Source organism: Olea europaea, chromosome 10 (genome assembly GCF_002742605.1).
Source record: "Olea europaea var. sylvestris chromosome 10, O_europaea_v1, whole genome shotgun sequence".
NCBI lineage: Eukaryota > Viridiplantae > Streptophyta > Magnoliopsida > Lamiales > Oleaceae > Olea > Olea europaea.
This window is the reverse complement of record NC_036246.1, coordinates 44,891,259-44,907,474: the sequence shown is the minus strand read 5'-3', so window position 1 is coordinate 44,907,474 and position 16,216 is coordinate 44,891,259. Positions and strand designations below refer to the sequence as shown.

Below are 16,216 nucleotides of genomic sequence, written 5' to 3'. Positions count from 1 at the left end.
AATTTCCTTGAAAAAGGAGATTTCCGGCGATCAAGGGTTGAAAAATCCACGCACAATAGTTCACTGGAAATTGAAAAATTTCCGACCAACTTTGTTCTACCAAAAAAAAGCATGAACAGCAACCAAAGAAAATAAAATGGAACTACTGGAATCTGCCATAAAAAAATGGTTATGGCTGGCCAACAAAGGGTTGAAAAACCCACCATGAAAATGGTTATCTTTGGCAAAAAACATAGCCACTGGAAAGACTAACAGAGGCGTGTAAAATTCCTTGAAAAATGAGATTTTCCGGCAAGAAATCGAAGTGGCAGACAAGGTAACAACAAAAAGAAAAAGTTGCCTCTTATTCCATAAGCATTAACAAATGGGTGGTGAAAGGGATTTCTTTGTTTGGTCCCCATTTTTGCTGGTCCATTTTCCACCGACTCGTTGGAGAAGCCCAGCAGCAAAGAAAATGCAAAACACACCACAAAAATGAAGTCAATTGTCTACCAAAAACTCTCCAGCAAACGGAGGGTCTTTCCACTGCCTCTCCTCAAAAATTGGAGCCACCAGCAAAAGAAATGACACCAACAAAACAATTAAGACTCCACTCCATTGCTGCAAGAAGATACTACCACGGTCAGAGAAAAATTTTTGGTAGCCCAGCATGCTACATCGTCGAGCCTCTCCACTGCCATGGCAACAAGCTTTGCAAAAAGCCGCCTGGTACACACTTTTATTCTCAAGCTACGTTCCTCTTGAAATGGTTGGTTTGAATTTATGGTTGTTGTGAAGATGGTGGAAGAGTGGGTGTGGAAAAAAGTGTTTACAAATTAATTGCTACAAATCACTCCATTTTTTATCACCCAATGGATGTTCGATGAAATGTCCCAAACCGAAATATTTTCTCATCCCATGAAGCTGTTGATGCACAAAAAACTCCATGTGGCCGGAGATGCATGGGTTCTAATATTGGCCACCGGATTTTGGCATTTAATGTTGATGGGTATAAGATTTGATGGTAGCATGTAGGATGGGCTGTCAATCTTTGTTTTTCCAGACTTTCGCTAGCATAGATGGGTAGGCTTTTGCTACCTACTTGCCACCAGATTTCAGCTACTCCACGTGCTACTTATTGTCTTCTTGTTGGGCCGGGTCATACCATTAAGTGGTTGGTTTTAATTCTTAAAGTCTGTCCCAACAGACCACGAAGCAAGAAGGGCTTGAAAGCTTCAAATTGAGATCCAGTAATGGGTATGAATAATTGGGCCTATCATTTATTTTCATTGGGCCACACAAATATTGAGCTCAACAAGTTTATTTCTCTTGGCCCACATCTCTTCCAAATATATTAAGGCAGCTGGGCTTCTTGAACACTTTGGCTTGTTGTAATCATAGACTTCAATCCTTCCACTCCAACCCTTCCAATTCGGTTCGTCCACTTCGACTGCTGGAATCATTTGGACATCTAGTTTGCTGGAATAACCATGGAAGGATGACTTCAGTTCCACCCGCTTCGATTCTTGCTTCAACCTCACGCTTCAGCTTCCCAATTCTGCAGCTCTACCACCTCGATTCTTCTCACTTCGGCCTCGTTTCAACATTCCATTTTAGTGAGTTTGCTGTAATCATAACAAAAAGAGACTTCGGTTCTTCCACCCACTTCGGCTCTTTCACTCTGGCTGCTACAATTGACTTGGGCAGAGACCCATAAGGTAAATTTCGGCATCTTCCACAACCTTTCCAAGTATGTTCAATCACCTGGGCTTGTTGAACACTTCGGTTGGCTGAAATCGCAGCAGAAGATAGATTTCAGCCTTCCACTTCAATCCTTTCAGTTCAATTATTCCACTTTGGGGGCTTTCACTTCAGTTGCTGGAATCATCTGGAAGGATGACTTCGATTTTTCCACCCACCTCAGCCTTCCGCCCTTCAACTTCGGTTCTCCCAGACTTTGGCTCTTCCCAACTTCCGGGTCCTTCTACTTCAGCCTCTTCAATTAACCTAGGCAGATCCATGAGGTGAATTTTGGTATTTTAATTCAATAATTACTCTCTCCAGTGGCCTATGTTAATGGCATCTTGTATGAGAAGAGGAAATTGGCTGAAGCTAAGTGCATTCACGGTTCACCGTTCACAACAACACGGCTGTTAATTTTCCACAACAAAATTTGAGGTTGCCATGACATAAAGCTTGTGCCAACAATCAAACAAAGGTTATTAACTTATTATCCAATCTAGTGTGGCTTCAATTGGGGTCTTGGGCACGACATTCTGTTGGGAGTTATTGAGAGGCAATGTCCAAGCTAAAAATTTGAGCTTGTCAAATTCTTTAATTCGCATCCTAGTAGATTTATTCCGTTTTCTGCTATGACCAAATGTGGAAGATGCGTGAGATGTGCTACTATAAATTTTGACAACTTTGCGGGCAGACTACAAACCTCGGCCATCTCACTATATTGGGAAAGGCCCACAAAATGTACAATGAGATGCTTAAGCAGGGATTTCTCTTATTCAAGGCCCTTCCGAGTACTAATCGCCAAGGCTATAATTTTAAGTGGAAGAATTACCGAACTAGCCCACCATCACTTAAAGAAGAGGCCACAATCCGAAGTCCTCATTTCTTGAATAAAGAAAGAGGCGATATGTTATAAGTCTTCATTCCTTGAATAAAGGAAGAGGCAGTATCTTATAAGTCCTCGTTCCTTGAATAAAGGAAGAGGTGGAATCTTATAAGTCTATGTTCCTTGAATAAAGGACGAGGCAAATTATCAGATATTTATCCCTGGCTTCGCGAGATGCTTATTCCCCGCCTCACTATTGTCCTAGTGTGGCTTCAATTGGGGTCTTGGGCACGACATTCTGTTGGGAGTTATTGAGAGGCAATGTCCAAGCTAAAAATTTGAGCTTGTCAAATTCTTTAATTCGCATCCTAGTAGATTTATTCCGTTTTCTGCTATGACCAAATGTGGAAGATGCGTGAGATGTGCTACTATAAATTTTGACAACTTTGCGGGCAGACTACAAACCTCGGCCATCTCACTAATGTACAATGAGATGCTTAAGCAGGGATTTCTCTTATTCAAGGCCCTTCCGAGTACTAATCGCCAAGGCTATAATTTTAAGTGGAAGAATTACCGAACTAGCCCACCATCACTTAAAGAAGAGGCCACAATCCGAAGTCCTCATTTCTTGAATAAAGAAAGAGGCGATATGTTATAAGTCTTCATTCCTTGAATAAAGGAAGAGGCAGTATCTTATAAGTCCTCGTTCCTTGAATAAAGGAAGAGGTGGAATCTTATAAGTCTATGTTCCTTGAATAAAGGACGAGGCAAATTATCAGATATTTATCCCTGGCTTCGCGAGATGCTTATTCCCCGCCTCACTATTGTCGAGCTAGCTCTAAGTCCTCGTTTATCTGAGGCCAGCTTATAAGACTCCGATAGTTCGACTATGTTTATTCCTGGCTTCGCGAGATGTCTTTTCGTCACCTCATTATCGTCGAGCTTAGCTCTAAGTCCTTATCTATCCGAGGCCGGCTTATAAGACTCCGACAGTTTGACAATTCGTCAGATATTCATTCAAGGCCCCGCAATATGTCTTCCTCACTTCTCACTATTGTCGAGCCTGACTCTAAATCCTCATCATTCCGAGGCAAGTCACTAAGGCTCCGATAATCCTAGATTTATTCACAAGACGTCTATCCCCCGCCTCACCAAATGCTGTCCACAGCTTGACAAAGCTTCAACCCTCCCGACGCGGAGTCCCCTGCGGGTCATCGCCTCGATTTTAGCATTGCAAAAGCTTTACCGATCTTCAGCCATCTCCTGCATCGATCAAGTTTAGACGTACCTAACGTGGAGTCCTCTGTGGGTCATCGCTTCGGCAGCTACGTTCCCTCCTAAGCTTTACAAAGTTTCAGCCATCTCCCAATGCGTTGCCCCCTGTGGGTCAGCGCACTAGTGGCAGATGAGCTCTTCACTCAACTTTACAAAGCTTAGACGCACCTGACGCGGAGTCCCCCGTGGGTCATCCCTCGGTAGCTGCGTTCCCTCCTAAACTTTATAAAGCTTTAGCCATCTCCCAACGCGTCGTCCCCTGTGGGTCAGCGCACCGGTGGCAGATGGCTCCTCACTCAGTTTTACAAAGTTTAGACGCGCCTGACGCGAAGTCCTCTGTGGGTCATCGCCTCGGTAGCTGCGTTCCCTCCTAACTTTACAAAACTTTAGCTGTCTCCCAACGCGTCATCCACTGTGGGTCAGCGTACCGGTGGCAGATGAGCTCCTTCCTTGAAGATGTGTTCCGATCTTCAGCTTCACATGCTTCAGCATCTCCTACGCGTCATCTCCTATATGTTAGTGCCTCCGTCAGAGATGTGTCCTGATCTTCAGCTTCACAAGCTTTGGCATCTCCCATGCGTCGTCCTATGAGTCAGGGCTTCGGCAGAAACAGTTGAACCTACAACCGCAGCATCAACTATACACTCACCTGATCTTAAAAAGTTAACGGCAGGTATACATCAATATGCTTCAGTATCAGTACAACTACTTATATTCAGTCTAGAGCATCGCCTTTGCTACTACATCCAGAGCATCGCCTCTGCTACTGTGTCCAGAGCATCGCTTCTACTACTACAATCAGAGCATTACCTTTGCATCCAACGCATCGCCCTTGTCGCCTATGCTACTTACATTCAAAGCATTACCTCTACATCAGCTTTATCACAGTGGTACTTCAAGTTTGACCCGTATATATATATTTGGGGCTGCATATTACTGCTAGCATACGCATCACATTACTGTTTCCAAGCATGAATGACATATCGTTGCTACCATGTCATACATTATTTTCATCACAGCTAGTACGTATGTCGTATTATCATCATTTTCATTTTATTGTCGACATCATGTTACTTACTTCACTATAGCACTACTGATACACTGAGCTGTGCGAGCACATGATTTACTAGAATGCATGATAGACCCTCTGCACATATCTTGGAAAAATGTGATATGTTACACCTTTTTGAGCATTTGAAGGGGCAAATGGACCCCAAATTTATTTGGTATATGTGCTGTGGATATATTGTATTGTATTGTATTATAGGATTGGTTTAGTCCGTATTATAGGGGAGATGCTGCCGAAATTTTCAAAGAATATATGCAGTATATCTTTCGAGGCAATTCGTAAGTCTTCGCCTATTCGAGATCGACGCACATTTTCGAGGCAATTCGCAAGTCCTCGCTTATTGGAGCTACCCATCTTTCTGAGGCAATCTGTAAGACCTCGCCTACTTGAAAATTTATATTTCAAGTTCGACTCGCATATAAATAATACGACTCGAACTTGGGGGGCTACTGTTACACCTATTAATTATTACTCCATATTAGGCCATCTTATTGGACCCGAGCCAGGCCCATTAGTGTTGGGCCCCAAAGCCGAGGCGCCACCGAGGCCATAAAAAGTCTATCCGAAGTGCCTATTACTTTGCTCACCTCATACTGGGCTCGAACTTAGGCCCGTTAACCCGCCTTAGCCAATTTCACATCATTTCTCTATATATATGGATTCAATTCACAAGTTAAGGTATGTCCTAAATACCCTAGCCAAACCCCCATCTCCATACTATTGCACTATATATGTCTATCTCCGTCCGGCAGTTGACTTGATCGTCGGAGTGCAAACGGTCACCGGACATTTTTCTCCTCCAATCACCTTTGCCTCTTGACGGGGTGCTACTTGCGCAGGTTTTGAGGGGGCGAGGATAGGGACCCTGTTGGAGCCATTTTTGGAGGTCAACAAGGGGAATAATCCAAATAACAATAATACCATAAGAACGGGAAAATTTTAAGAGAATTTGTACGACGTTGATATGGTAAAATGTAAGTAAACTATTTTTTTCTCTCTTTTTCCCCATCTTTGAATGATATCATACGGTCACACCATATGTTGTCAGTCAGATTTTTTTGTCAATTTTTTTCACTTATTTAGAACTTAGCCAAACATGCCTCGAATGGGACCTCAAGACTCAAACTCACCGCGGTTGCAAGTCTAGGCACACAGACAACCGTCGCGTCCTACTCGATCTACTTCTATTGAATTTTATCACGGGCACTTCTCTCGGACTCAATGAGTCATGGATCGATTCACAGTACGAGATCCATCAAAACGCGTATATAAAGCTTGTTCTACATGATCTAAAGCACAGTACCTTCGCAGTTAACGCCGCTCTCATCTGCCGCTCTTCCTCCGCCAGAGACTCTTTCGAGATTTTCGACTCCAGCCCTCTATTCCACTCCCTCGAAATCTCCCTAATTATGGTTATCGACACTTATCATTTTTTATTATTTATATTATTATTTTGATTTTTAAAATTGGAATATAATAGATAGAGGAGTATTATGGAGAAAAGGATTGAGTATCGTGGGTTATTTTCATGCTAACAAGAAAAAAATGATGATTTTGAGTAAGCTAGTGTTGCCAAAAATATTGGTGATCACATAACATGATATTTTGCTCAGGTTGAATTGCTTCTGGTGAGTCTTTTTAGTAAATTTTGTGTAACCTTAATGATGATAGCACTTTAAATTTAGTATTGATTGTTGGAGACAACTTATAAAAAGGGTTATGTAAGGGTTGGTTTTTGATATATTTGTTTGACCAGTTTTAACCCGCAAAAGCGTGATCAAAACACAATTTATATGAATGAAAATTTGGAAAGAGTTTTGGTTTAAAGATTACGCAAAACAAGGATTAAGAAGGAGTAGAAATAGAGAATAATCCAAGGCGAGACGTTATCTCTTTCTTTAAGACAAATTGCCTCACAACGGTGCTCACGGTGAATGGCAATTGTCTCCCAAGATACAATGGATTCACAACTTGTGGTAGCAGCACTTCAAACCACAAGAAACCGACGAACTTTTGACAGAATTTCCCCTCTATAAAGGAAATGTATGAAATGCTATAGAATTAGAAATAAGAGAATTGCAAGAGAAGAATGAATGCTCAATTCAATTGGTGTATCCAAAATCATGTCCATAGGGTTCTATTTATAGATGTAGAAAGGGTACAAATGAAGTGGTGTGGGCCAAAACATGCATCCTTTCAAAAAAGTTGCAACACTTGGCCAAAACCTACACCTTTCGAAAAGTTGCAACACTTCATATCTTCCAACTTTGGTCCGCAATTTCTCATTCATCCGAAATTGGTTTCGAGATTCCAAATATACCACGACGATCTACTCAACGAGTAGACTAAGTTGGTCCATTTACTTTTGTAATTTGACCATCGGATCAAGTCCGAATATTTGGTCGAAGTTGACACGTAGTCACACATTTTCATTTTCCATTTTTTTACACACCTTTTCATTTAATATTTGAACCAATTCCTACAATCCCCCACATGAATGAAAATTCGGGTATGTATATGCAAATGCGATGATATGATGCAATGTAGAGAGGGTGCGAAAAAATACTGCATGAGGGATGGTGGCTTTTGGCCTTGAACCTCCCTTAGTGAAATACTATCAGACTTACTCGGCTAATTGGTGAACCATATGTCTTGAACCACTCAACCTTTGGTGTAAGTCAAGACAACAGTACTCACATAGTTATCTTCCATATTCTGTACTTAGTTCTTATGACTTGGTTCATTTTGGCCCTGAACCCTTCTTGATTTCATAAGTGTTTAAAGAATTCAAACCTTAAACAATTCCTATCGAAGTGGCCCCACTTCACATTTACATAGGTGACTTCCTATTAAGAGTATTCTGCTCTACTCCACTTGACTTAATCAAGATATAGAAATCATTAAAAGATAATCTTAGCCTCTATTTACTGTACAAAAAACACTTTAGTATCATAGGAATGAGTTAGGAATTCTAATTTCCTAAGTGCTTCATGGAATTTTCACAACTTAGTTGTCCCTTTGAACCAAGATCTTGGGATCTCCAGTCAACAAGGTAGGGTTACCATTGCAGAAACTCTTACGTAGTAGGCTTTAATCTCATTCCTCTCGATAGGCAACGTATTTGATCTCTAGGCAAACTTTTCGTCAGTGGATCCGCAATATTCTCCTTTGATTTCACATAATCTATGGAGATAACGACATTTGAGATCAGTTGCTTAATGGTGTTGTGTCTACGACGAATATGTCTAGACTTACCATTATACATGCTGCTTCGAGCCTTCCAATTGCTGATTGACTATCACAATGTATACTTATCATAAGTACTGGCTTGGACCAACATGGAACATCTTCTAAGAAATTTCGAAGCCATTCTGCTTCTTTTTCAGCTTTGTCCAAAGTAATAAACTCAGATTCCATCATTGATCGAGCTATGCACGTTAGCTTTGTTGATTTACATGATACAGCAGCTCCACCAATGGTGAATACATAACCACTAGCGGACTTGGAATCCTTCATATTGGATATCTAATTCGCATCACAATATCCTTCTAGTACCGCAGGATATTTTGTGAAGTGTAATCCATAGGTTAAGGTATACTTCAAGTATCTTAAATCCCTCGTCAAAGCCTTCCAATGATCACGATTTGGACTACTTGTAAATCTACTAAGTTTATTCACCGCAAAAGCAATATCGATCGAGTGCAGTTTGTAATATACATAAGACTGCCAATTATTTGTGAATACCTTAGTTGTGATATGTTTTATCCCATATTCTTAACTAAGTGCATACTCGGATCAAGAGGAGTTCTCGCAGGACTTTCCTCAAACACGTCAAACTTTTTAAATACTTTTTCTATGTAGTAAGATTGTAAAAGTACAATTTTCTAGAGATTTTAATCCCTAGGATTACATCTGCCACACCCATATATTTCATATCGAAATGCTTTGTTAGCATCTTTTTGGTGTTTAGCAACATTTCGTGACTATTGCCCATTATTAACATGTCGTTCACATATAAACAAACAATTACATAGGCATATGGTGTAAGTTTAATATATACACATTTGTCACATTCTTTGATCTTGAATCCATTTGACAACATTGTTTTGTCAAACTTTTGGTGTCATTGTTTAGGAGCCTATTTTAATCCATACAAGGACTTAACAAGTTTACACACTTTGCGTTTTAGGTTAGGAGAAACAAACCCTTCAAGTTACTCCATGTAAATCTCCTCTTCTAACTCACCGTTTAGGAATGCTGTTTTTACGTCCATTTGATGAATCTCAAGATTGTGTATTGCCGCAATTGCAATTAACAATCTTATCGACGTGATTCTAGTCACGGGTGAGTAGGTATCAAAGAAATCAAGTCCTTCCTTTTACCTATATCATTTAGCAACCAATCTAACCTTATATTTATCAATGGATCCGTCAGTTTTCAATTTCTTTTTGAATATCTATTTGCATTCTAAAGTCTTGTTACCGAGAGGTAAATCAACCAACTCACATGTATGGTTTTACATTATAGAATCTATCTCATTATTAATACTTTCTTTACAATGCGGTGCTTCCAGTGTAGACATTGCTTCATCGAAAGTCTTTGGATCATCCTCTACCACATAGGTTAGAAAATTTGGGCCAAATGTCTTGGAAGTCCTAGTCCTTTTACTACGCATTGGTGTTTCCTCATTTGAAGTTTCATTGGTAGTTTCATATGTTCTCTTGTTTGAACTCGTATTTTCCTTATTTTTGCAAGGAAAAATATTTTCAAAGAATGTCGCATTCATTGATTCAATTATGATCCTTTCGTGTACGTCTTGTATTTCGAATTTGTGCACAAGAAATCGAGAAGTACTACTATTATTGGCGTATCCAATAAATATGCAATCTATCATTTTAGAACCGATTTTCACTTGTTTGGGTTTAGGTATGTTCGCAAAATATTTCTTTCGATTTAAATTACTGCAAGTGTACGGGTCGTGACAAGTAATAAAGTAGACTTTAGAAGTCCGAGTATCGTCCCACAGAGAAAGAGTAGTTCAATTTTATTTATTTTAGCCTTAACCGAAACTAATTGACTTAAGATGAATTTTAGAATTAAAAGCCCTAATTTTGGGAGAAATCCCCAAATTGAAAAACCCTAATTTCAAATCAAACCCTAATTACTCAAATTTACTTAACGAATGACTCAATTACGAAATGTTATGAAAATAAATGAAATGTATTGTCAATTTATGAAAATCTATGTAAAACGAATGCACTAGGATCACGAATCCCCAAATAATTATTAAGTAAACCCTAATTTCTCAATTTTGATAATCCAATGAGAATTTGACAAATCAATGCTCCAAAATCTATTTAATACTCTCTCTCGAGATGTATTGAACCTATTCTCATAAATCACCAGCCTATATTTCTATGACAGATGCAATTATACAAGAACGCATGTAATTTTTTTGTGAGCAATTAAAGATTTATATAGGGCATAAAGGTATATTTCTATCCCTTATCGGACCCTATGATGAATTATATATGTCAAGTTTAATCCAATTTTCTCAAACTCAGAATTAAACCACCAAATTCACACAAATTAAGTGCACATTAATTGTGGAAATAAATAAAGCAATATAATTCATTCAAACAATCCCATCGAACTATGAATTCAAAGTCGTGAAATAAAAGGTTTAATAATAATTACATGGTTCATCGATCACCTAGTTACAGAAATCTAGCCTATCATGATAAAAATAACGAAATCTATCAAGTTTTGAATAAAATACATCACCAGGTTATCAAAACTTGAAGAAATCTTGTAAATCTTCGCATCAATCCTTGTTCTTGCCTTCAAATCCTCTCCAAAATGAATATTTTTGCCTCCCAATTCGTTGCTTACGGCTTCTGGACGTTTGTTTGCTATTTAAACCCGTCGAAATTAGGTTACCAAAGGAGTTGTAATCATATAAGGAAACTGCAAAAATCGGGCACATGTTATACCTATGCGACCGCATAGGTATATGAAATATGGCGTTTTTAATCCCTGGAGGGTTACTCGCAACCGCATAGGTTCTCTACTATGCGACCGCATAGTAGAGTGAACTTCTAAATTGAGTCATTTTGATCCTCAAGTTTCATTCCTTCACTCCTTGACCTCCTCTCTTGTTTCTAGTTGCTCCAATATTCCATTATAACTTCCAATTGGTGCTTAGCTTGATCAATTGCTTGATGTGTTCATCGGATCAACTTTCAGATAATTGCAATTTGGTCCCTGAATTTTCATTTTGCTCCAATTTGGTCCTTTTTCGGCTCTTTTCTCCTGAATTCCACTATTTCCATAGAATCACCTACATTGCATGAATTCGACAAAATTAAGTAACAATTCAATCATTTTGCTTGTATTTAAGTCATGTTTGTGATGTAAATAAGTGTGCAAAAATATATTTATCAAACCCCCCAAACTTAAACTATTGTTTGTCCTCAAACAAGATAGTGATATAATTCTAAACAAACATGGCTTAACACCTTGCCTTGGCTTAGGATTGGACTAAGTAATTGATTTTATGAAAATTTATCAGTGCAAAATGACATCAACCTTTACCTGTTAAGTGCATACTTGACGTGTGTGTGTGGATTCATGCCAACATATCAAGTTCATGATGAGTTTGAGTCCCGGCCCCAAGTGGTCAAATGTCTCCTTACTCGCTCGATAGATACACAACCCCCCAAACTTATTCTTTTCACTCAATTATCCCGGGGTTATGTTTAAAAATTATGAGTTTACCTAGCTATAGTTCTCACCCTCTCGTAGTTTGGATTAATCTCACTATCACAAGTTCACATGTCAACAAGTGAAGGCTCTCCTAGTTTTGATTGCTTCGACAGTCAAGACTAAACTAGGTTACTTGCCTCGCCTCAAAGGTATAATTTCTTCCACCAGTTGTCCAAGGGCTTTTCTTCTTGTTATTGTCTCTTTTTGTTTTTCTCACTTTTCTCTGGTTTTCTGCTTTTTTTTTAATTATCATCTTCTCATTTGCTTTCTATATAACCCATGTAACGAGCTTTAGGCCGGTGACTCCCAAACCAGTTGGCTTTAGGGCACCAGGTTTTAAACCATTGCAGGCTTATTCACCCGAGTTATAAAGGCTCAATTAGATGACTTTTTGTTAACCTCTTTACCCATTACTTTTTATATAACCCATGTAACGAGCTTTGGGCCGGTGACTCCCAGATCAGTTGACCTTAGGGCACCAGATTTTGAAATATCCTTACAGGCTTACTTGCTCGAGTCATAAAGGCTGGAAAAGAAGTGTCTTATTCTTACAAATTAAGTTTATGCCCTTATTTTTCTAGACATCTGGTATCCAAAACCAACCCTCAATTTAAGATTTTCACCTACCCTTCATCCCACTGGTCTAGGCAATCCACACAATAATTCATGCACGGAGCCTCACTTATCTCAATGTTCTACTATAATAGCTCAACTATCACCAAACTGTCTTAAAGTAGTTTACCGGTTAATTCAATAGAGGGTTATAATTATTTTCCTACTTTATGGTCAAAACCCCAATCACTTACCTAACATGTAAAGCATGAATGGCGTGCATAAAGAATGTCAAGTATTACATCAGCAAGTATTAGTTGGCCTAATTAACACCGACTCCAAAGTTTTGAAATATACCAATCCAATAGTAACATCATAGCCGGCAAGGCGATTAAACTCACACAAGCATACATAAGCATAATCAATATTCACTCACAAGCATGCATCATGCAACAATTAGTCAAATTAAATCTGGATTGTGGAAATGCAATTAATGACATGCCGAATGTCTTTTTCAAATTATGCCACCATCCTCCAAACTTATACAAGACATTGTCCTCAATGCGAAAATTAAAGTTTAGATGGAAAAATTTAAGGAAAATGAGTACAAATGAGGCAAACGATACCCCCTGATCAATACAGGGGCTGCGATGGGAAGCTAGAACCTGCAGTACCATCAGCTGGAGGTGGAGGTAGGCGCGCTAAGATCTCTCTCATCAGTGCTGACTACTGTGTCATTTCATCATGGATTACCTCAACACGTGTTTCCAATCAGCCCAGACGCTCCCAAGTTTCATTTACCCTCATCTGGATGCCATCCACCCTACCCACATATACACTGAGTCGACCGTTCATAGTTTCCATCTCCCTCCTAGCTGCCTGGGCATCCTGGCGAGCAGCACGTGACATATCAGTGGAAATGCGAATGTCACGGTGGGCTGTATGCATCTCAGTCGTCAAAGTCCCCATAGCCTGCTAGAGACTCTGTACGTCTCGGCTGGTTCCCGTGGTGGTGGTGAAAATCTAGCACCACAACTGTGCATTTATCTCAACCTGTGGTGGTGGAGCTTGAGGCATCTCTTGCTCTGCGTGCTCGTGACCTTGCTCTTCCTGCTGTCTGCGCCGTTCAATTTTTTGCTTTTCCCAGTGCTTTATCCTGGCTCTGTCTTGAGCCTCCAAGATACTGTGCTTTATGATGGGGCTGGGTTTGGCAGCCACTTCCCCGGATGCAATGTTTATACCAGCAACTATGCATATTCTGGAGATGAGGCTTGAAAAGATCATTGAGCTGTGCCTGTCTCCCAAGGTACCCACATGATGTATCTGATTATAGCAGAGAGTGGCAAGATCAACCTTATTACCTCGCACCAAGTGATAAAGGAATCCAGCTGTGGGATTTGTGAATGTGGTCTTGTGAGAGGTCGGCTCAATGTTGTGGCACATAAATAGCCACGAGATGGCTATAGATGGTGTCAGCTCAATCTGGTACCACTCGGTGGTGGGGAGTGGCCATACATTTTGTCGTCCCAATAAGATTTTCGCCACTTCATGCCAATTGAAATCACCTGGTATAGGGGTTATGTTGTCCCACATGAGCTGGTAGTAGTCTTGAATAACCTCGGGTGAGAATGTGATCCATTTTTCCCTGACCCAAGTCTGATGCAGCTGGTCGGACCCTGGTGTGTCAATTTCTATATTGAAATTGGCGTAAAATTCCCCTACCAACAGTTCATAAATCCGATGTGGCTGCTCCACTACTTTACCCCATCCACAGTTATGCACCAAATTGGTCAGCTCGAAATCAGGAAAGTCTTCCAATTTAACAGCCCGCTCTAGTGTCACTATCCATCGACTCACTATATTTTCATATCGGGTTGCTGCCTCGGAAGTCAAAAATCTCTGTATCCCTCCTTCAAGCACTCGAGTATGTGCTGTGCCGGATGATGAACCAACCTTTTCTTTTCCTTTTGAAGTTCGTTTTGGTGGCATCCTGCAAAGTTGGAAAATAGCTAGCATTAAACGTCTTGTTGTACAACGAGAAATTGCATGAAATGAAAAGCACGTAATTCACAAATCTCCCAAACTTGTTTCAATATGCATGTATACTACCACAGTGTGTAATGAACAATGTATGATGATTAGAATAGTATAAATGTATAGCCCATACGAAAACTAAGAAAATTTGGATGAGTATGCTCATAGTGAAAGGGTTGGAGTCATGATTGAGTGTTCACCTTCGGCCCCGGGCACCATCGAGAATTATCAAGATTGTCCGGACAACCTCGAGGCATATGAAAGTATGCAATGAGGTCTATCACATACCCAAATTTCAGCTCAATCGGAGTTCGTTTGGTGTGTCAAATGGTAGTGTAAAATAAGGGACGGAGGGTGTTGTGGGCATGCAATGACTTAGCTATTTTGTGTGCACGTGTGTTGATGTTGTCTAAGTCACATTGGTTGGTAATACATCACAACGAGTTATTCCATTCATCTAATTGTCATATGCCATGCTAGATGTTCAGAATTGTATTAGATTACCAAAAAATGGGCATTTTATCGAACATGTTGTGGGCATTATGAAATCTTCATACATTTGCAAAAAATTACTGTGTCACATGGTTCCCCATTCACAAATCAATTACCAACCTCATACACATTCATCAATCAAATAAAGTCAATGCAACATGTACCAAAATGCCCACAAATTATCAATGTGGCAATGTATCAAACACCTAGCATGCATTCTTTAGAAGTCCTTATAAAACTCAATACTTCAAAATTCGAATTAACCCATAACACAATTGAATTGCAAATAGTATACTCTATCCACCATCTACACCCAAATCACCCCAAATTGCAGAAAAATAATTCGAAAATAACCTAAAAAAACGAGGCATAATGAAGGAGATTGTCAAAAGTCATACCTTCAAGATGATGTGCAACTCCAACCTCGAGATTCTTGTGTAGTGTAGGTGAGTGAAATGCAATTAAGTGTAGAAATCGCATCCAAGATGAATTTGGGCGAGAGAGGAGTTGGGAAGAATGATTTGGAAATTAAAAGAAAATGATCTGGGCGTGGGTTAAAAACCCACGCCTTTTTTATTCTATGTGGCCGCATAGTTAAAAGCTATGCGGTCGCATAGTTATAATGATTTTTTAACTTTTGCGTTCGGACACCATGTCTATGCAATTGCATAGACACCCCTTTTTTTTTTCAAAAGAATTAAAATAAAACAATGCTATTTTCCCCAAAAAATCCGACTTTTGTCAAATTTTTTTTTTTTAATAAATGACCCGGCTCTTAACGTCCCCAATTTTTCAAAGGTATACTTTTAAAACATTGACATGTGAAATTTAGAAAATATAATTTGCCTCAAAATACATGAATTCCACACTCAACTACCTAAACAACTCAAATCAACCCGAACTCGTGTGTGATACTTAAGGACTCGTGTGAACAGTGCTTGGACTCTTTTAACATGCCTAGATGATCGATGACCACATAACAAAATACTTAATGAATTTGAAAATAAACTTCCTAATCTAATGCAGAAAGCACAATAAAGTAAATAAATAGATAAAAAGGATACAGTGGGTTGCCTCCCACTCAGCGCTAAGTTATAGTCGATAGCTCGACTTTTCTGCGGCTGCTTCATTCTGGCGTCTCGAGTTGAACGGTTGACTTTTGGTTAGAGAAGTCACTGCCCCAGTAGTGTTTCAACCTTTGCCCATTAACAGTGAAGGTACCTTTATTTTCACGGCTCACTTGTATAGCCTCATATGGGAGGACTTTTGTAACTGTGTAGTGACCCGACCACCGTGATCGTAGTTTTCCTGGGAATAGCTTGAGTCTCGAATTATACAGTAGTACTTGCTGCCCCACTTCGAATACTCACCTCTGAATGTGCATATCATGTCACTTCTTGGTTCGCTCCTTGTAAAGTTTTGCATTTTCATAAGCCTCCATTCTAAATTCATCCAACTCATTCAGTTGCAGTAGACGCTTTTCA

At 39.7% G+C, this 16,216-nt stretch overlaps 1 pseudogene; it reads left to right on the top strand.

Moving 5' to 3' along the window:
- Window positions 1-5,544: 5,544 nt before the first annotated feature.
- The window catches only part of LOC111400742, a 30,916-nt pseudogene continuing 20,244 nt past the window's right edge, over window positions 5,545-16,216 (top strand).